General features: G+C 46.9%; 1 pseudogene across 1 annotated transcript; it reads left to right on the top strand.

Moving 5' to 3' along the window:
* The first annotated feature begins 1236 nt into the window (after positions 1-1236).
* Positions 1237-5473, top strand: LOC147342184 (zinc finger protein 740 pseudogene; annotated as a pseudogene). Its single transcript, XR_015157840.1, has one exon. The product of XR_015157840.1 is annotated as a zinc finger protein 740 pseudogene (transcript).
* Positions 5474-5965: the final 492 nt, after the last annotated feature.

Below are 5965 nucleotides of genomic sequence, written 5' to 3'. Positions count from 1 at the left end.
TCAAATAAATATACTATAATTTCTCTCATGTTGAATATTTAGGTGGTTTGCAACTATACAGACAATATTTTAACAAATATCACTTGGCATATTATATTTTTTTCATGTAGGATTATTCTCTAAGTGTAGATCCAAAAAAAAATAAGTGTAGATCCTCAAAGTGAAATTATCAAAAAGCATGAAGATTTTTTAGATCCTTGACACATATTGTCAAGGATGCTTTCCATAAGGATTTCCAACATATGCTTTCCAAAATAATGCTTTCCAAAAGGATTATGCCAACTTTATATTCTCATCAGAAATATAGTACCTTGTTTTATCACATACTTCTTAGCCATGGATATTGCAATTTTTTTCTTTAATTTCAACTAGTTTGCTCAGCAAAAGATAGAATATTGATTTCTGGAAAAGTTGAAATTTTTCTGTTATCATATCATGTCCTCTGTAATATGTCTTTCATGGCTTTTGCGCATCAAAGCTGTTGGAGAGGATTTTCTCTCAAGTTAATAGCTTTTTATATAACAATATATTAATCTGTTCTCAAATTTGCTATACTTTTTTCCTAGATTTGTTGTGTCCATGGTTTAGTTTTTAAATAATGCCTATGAGTATACAATAAATGATGATGTGATCACTCACCTAGAGCCAGACGTCCTGGCTGGAATGTGAAGTCAAGTGGGCCTTAGGAAATATCACCACAAACAAAGCTAGTGGAGGCTATGAAATTCCAGCTGAGCTATTTCAAATCCTAAAAGAGGATGCTGTGAAAGTGCTGCACTCAATATGCCAGCAAATTTAGAAAATTCATCAGTGGCCACAGGACTGCAAAAGGTGAGTTTTCATCCCAATCCCAAAGAAAGGCAATGCCAAAGAATGTTCAAACTACCACACAATTGCACTCATCTCACACGTTAGCAAAGTAATGCTCAATATTCTCCAAGCCAGGCTTCAACAGTATGTGAACCATGAACTTTCAGATGTTCAAGATGGATTTAGAAAATGCAGATACACCAGACATATAATTGCCAATATCCATTGGATCATTGAAAAAACAAAAGAGTTCCAGAAAAAGATCTACTTTTGCTTTATTGACTATGCCAACCCCTTTGTGTGGATCACCACAAGCTGTGGAAAATTGTTCAAGAGATGGGAACACCAGATCACCTGACCTGCCTCCTGAAAAATCTGTATGCAGGTCAAGAAGCAACAGTTAGGGGCGCTCCCGAGGAGAGGTTTCTGAAACAAATTGTGAATTTCATTCAGAGAATTCATCTGGAAAACTGAGACTGGCAGCCTTTTTCTTCAGACAATAGGCAGGAGCCGAGCAGAGACCAGGGATTCTTGGAACATCTATCTTTACTTTGGAGGACACTAAATTCTGTTTGAAGACAAAGGCATTTCAGTATGGCAGCAGGACTGAAGGGACACGAAAGAGTTGTTACAGTGATTTGGTGACAGTTCTTCAAACAACAGTGTCTTAAGGAAAGGTGGAGCAAGGAACTCGAACTTTTGAGTTGCATTAAGTGAGAAATCAGCATGGCTCAGGTAAAAAGCTCTAGAGTCCTCCTCCTTCAAGATCACTGGGAAGCGTGTTTGCAGTTTCACTCTTGAATGCTGCCTTAGTCAACATATTGACCAACCCAGTGAGCCAAGCTCTGTATTAAACACCAGGGGGAGATCTAGAGGAAGGAAAGGAGACAGGCCACAGCCCCTGCCTTCAGGGAGCTTCCAGTCAAATGAAGGAGGCAAGTCTCCTGGCTTGTGAAGGCCTAGCAGGTGTGAGTTCGGTTCCCACTGCAGCCAGCAAGAAGATGATGCTGAGCCAGATTGCCTGCAAGCAGGCCGAGAATGGAGAGCGGGCAGGTAGCCCTGATGTGCTGAGGTGCTCGAGTCAGGGCCACCGAAAAGACAGTGATAAATCCCGGAGCCGCAAAGACGATGACAGCTTGGCTGAGGCCTCTCATTCAAAAAAGACTGTTAAAAAGGTGGTGGTAGTGGAACAAAATGGTTCTTTTCAAGTAAAGATTCCCAAAAATTTTGTTTGTGAACACTGCTTTGGAGCCTTTAGGAGCAGTTATCACCTCAAGAGGCACATCCTTATTCATACCGGTGAGAAGCCATTTGAGTGTGACATATGTGATATGCGTTTCATCCAGAAGTACCACCTGGAGCGTCACAAGCGTGTACACAGTGGGGAACAGCCCTACCAGTGTGAACGGTGTCACCAGTGTTTTTCTCGGACAGATCGATTACTCAGACACAAACGGATGTGCCAAGGGTTCCAGTCCAAGACTTCCGACGGACAGTTTTCTCTCTAGGCACAGGGGCCCCGGGTGGTGGGAGTAATCAGAAGAATCCACCGAAGAGTGCACCCCCTCTGGTCTGATGGTCCCACCGCCGCCCCGTCTGTACCTGTCTCCCTCCTGGAGGAGTGGACCCAGGAGACCGGAAGAGTGCATCAGGGGACGGCAGGCCCCAGAGCTTCAGCTCTGTAAATAATCTGAGACTCTGAGTATCTCGGGGAAGTTCCTTCAGCATTCCTGGGTAGGGAAGCTAGTCCCCAGACCCTCGGCTGAGGTCACAGGTGGGGACTCAAGGTGCAGGACCAAGACTGAAGCGTGGCTCCCACAACCCTGGACTCCCGCTGGCAGCTGAAATGGAGGAGACTGGGGAGAGGGGTTTGTTTGTTCTGTTCTTGTTTTTGTTTATCCAAAAGCAGTTTCAACAGGCACACTGTGGAAATAGGTAATATGGAGGTATAGAGTCCTGGTTAAAGCAGGGACTATGGCTGGTCCAGCCCTCCCCCAAATTGAGTTTTTAGTTGCAGTTGATCCTTGATGTTCCACAGCCCTGTACCTCACCTCCTGTTTGAAGGAGAATAGGATCAGGGTGGCGGCTGTGCTTACTTTGGCCTCCTTATACACTGTAGCGACAAAGGAAGAGCAGTGGGGGGAGCAGACAAGGGCTGGATCCAGGAAGAGTGGGCAGGTGCCTCTCATTTCCTTCAGGGAAGAGCAGGAGCTGTGGCCTGGGCTATTGCAGTGGCCGGTGCCACACTGGTACCTAATGGGGTCAGCTCAAGTGCCTTTTGGAGGAAACTTGGGTGAGAGTGGCCCTTGAAGCCCCTTCCCTTTCTCTCCTTGGGTAGTTGATCTTGGAGATAGTTTTTGGCTACCTCGCTGATACTGACTGACTCCTAAGCCAGACAGAGGTGTCGAGCAAGGAGTCGCAGATGATACAGTGGGTTCTTTCTCCTTGTGCCCTCTTAGGAACCACCCAAGACTAGCCCCAAGTTCAGTGACAGCTGTTGAAGACACAGAAATTTGGTGTCCCCTGACGTGACTGTTGAGCAGTGTTGTGCTGTTCTCCTCGCTCACGTCCCATCACTGTGTTCAGGTAGAGGAGATAGGGGTCTAGCTTTTGGTCCCAAAGGAAAAGATCTTGGCTTCCTTCCTGATGGCCGTCCCTACACAAAAAGAACTGTGGGGGGGTGGGGAGGGGGCTGCGGAGAAAACACCGAAGGAGAAACCTGATGTAGGTTTTACTCTTAACTATATTTTTTGCTCTTCTCTGCTCCGACACCACCACCTTATCTACACCCTCCCCAGAAGTGATCAGGGGTGTGTGAGTGAGTGTGTGTGTGGTATGTGAGTGTTCGTGTTTGTATGCTTGGAGATGGCATATTATTGAGCCAAACCCTTCTCTAGCCCCAGCTTGGGAGGATGAGCATGAAACAGCTTTTCCTGACTGCCCCACCCCCAAAACCTGAAGGCCTGAACCTTTAGGTTCAAGAGGAGCTGAAGAACTCAGTTTGAGGGGACTGGAGGGCTTCGTTTTGGAGGGTTTTTTTAAGATTGATTCAACAGACTGCTGGTTAGGATGTTGCTAACCCAAGCCAGGGCTTGTGAATATGAATTTTCTAAAGTGAAATAAAAACCCTCTTTCTTCCTGCTAAGGAAAGGATCCTTATAGGAGGTTCTGGGGGTTTGGTTGACTCCCAGGTTGTGGGCTTTCCTGACCTACGGGGGTGTGCTGAGTAATTACAGAAGAATCATGGAGATTTGCTGAACCTGACCAGGCTGTCAGTGGGGGGTCTGAGATGGCAGTCTGCAGAAAGTGATTTCCTTTCTCAGAAAAGGTAGGCAACAGCACACTCCTGTTACCTGTTCTGAAGGAGATGGGAGTGGGGACAAGGCGGGGGCGGGTCTCCATACCTCTGAGGTGTGAGGATTTGGGGAAAAGAAAGGAAGCGTGGCACCCTTGAGCTCTTCCCTGACAGCATCTGAGATCCTATGGGGAAACGCTGGGGAACGTGCCTGCAGCCTGTTCTCGCCTAGTTTTGTGTTGGCACGTTTGACGTGGTCCAGAAACTAGACGGCGAGTCCTGAAACCAGCCCTTCTTGGTCCCTGCAAGTAGGGCCTCTTTCTGCATGTGAGCCAGCCCCTCTCAGAGAGCCCCGCTGGGGGCTGGGGTTTGTCTCAGACACATTTAGAAAACTGTCCTTCCAGACGGTGCTTTTGCAAGTGGAAGACGTCGCTCCCTGCCACCTGTAGCTAGTCAGCTTAGGATTGGGGTTGTGTGTGGAGAGAATCACATTAGTGAGGTGTGCCCCTGCATGTGCGAATGTGTGTTTAGGTCCGAATGTGTCCTGGCCCCCTGCAGGCCTCGGCTTCCTGCTTGGGTGTGTGGGGGAGAGAGAACTTCTGAGCATATGTGCAGAGAGCCATACCAGAACCACCCCTGCCGAGGACTGGCTGAGTGGAAACTCAGGAGCAGGTGGTTAGCTCAGTTGCCCAGGTGCTGATGTTCATGAGGCCATGGGTTTGTGAGGAGAGGGGAACTGAGAGGCAGGAGGAGTGACAGTGCCCAAGAGTCCCACTTACACCCCAGGGAGATCACCAACGGCTGCAAAGGCTCCTGGGCCCAACATTCCACCCCTCTGCTGGGTGGGGTCCAGCACTGGAAAGATGCCTCAGGTGTGTCTGGAGTGAAGGGAACGGCGGTGGGGCCAGCTCTTGAGAACCAGGACATGGGATTCAGGGACCTGGGAAAGAGTAGCGCCAGTTCCTGGGTGGGCTGCTGGACCAGGCCCCACCAGCCCTGCCCTTCCCAGCACCTCAAGTCTTTTCCGTCCACCCCGCCTCCAACAACCTCTTGTCATCACTTAGCTACTGATTATGCCCCATGGCTTGATATCAGAGGGTTAAATGAGGTGTGGGGTCCCACCACAACTTTTAACCCTCTCCCCAGATGTTCTCTGCCTCTGTGTGGCCCTGGGGCTTTTATCTTAATCCCTCCCACCCCACCCTTCCTCTCCACCTTTTTTTTTTTTTTTTAATATACTTATTTTGCTATTAGGGGAGGGGAATATCAAATGAACAAGATCACTTTTAAATGGTAGTTTTTATAAGATGTTATAAACTTGTATCTTTTTACCATTAAAGTGCAGTGTATGTTAAAAAAAAAAAAAAAGAAGCAACAGTTAGAACCAGATAGGGAACAATGGACTGGTTCCAAATTGGGAAAGGAGTATGTCAAGCTGTATATTGTCACCCTGCTTATTTAACTTACATGCAGAGTACATCATGCGAAACGCTGGGCTGGATGAAGCACAAGCTGGAATCAAGATTGTCGGGAGATATATCAATAACCTCAGATATGCAGATGACACCACCCTTATGGCAGAAAGTGAAGAGGAACTAAAGAACCTCTTGATGAAAGTGAAAGAGGAGAGTGGAAAAGTTGGCTTAAAGCTCAATATTCAAAAACTAAGATCATAGCATCTGGTCCCATCACTTTATAGCAAATAGATGGGGAAACAATGGAAACAGTGACAGATTTTATTTTCTTGGGTTCCAAAATTACTGCAGATGGTGACTGCAGCCTTCAAATTAAAAGACACTTGCTCCTTGGAAGTAAAGCTATGACCAACCTAGACAGCATATTAAAAAGCAGAGACATTAC

This window comes from Bos grunniens, chromosome 29, assembly GCF_055505025.1.
Source record: "Bos grunniens cultivar Pamir isolate PY7600 chromosome 29, Bosgru_T2T1.0, whole genome shotgun sequence".
NCBI classification, from domain to species: domain Eukaryota; kingdom Metazoa; phylum Chordata; class Mammalia; order Artiodactyla; family Bovidae; genus Bos; species Bos grunniens.
The sequence above is the reverse complement of the archived record's forward strand: the minus strand, read 5'-3'. Positions and strand labels throughout refer to the sequence as shown.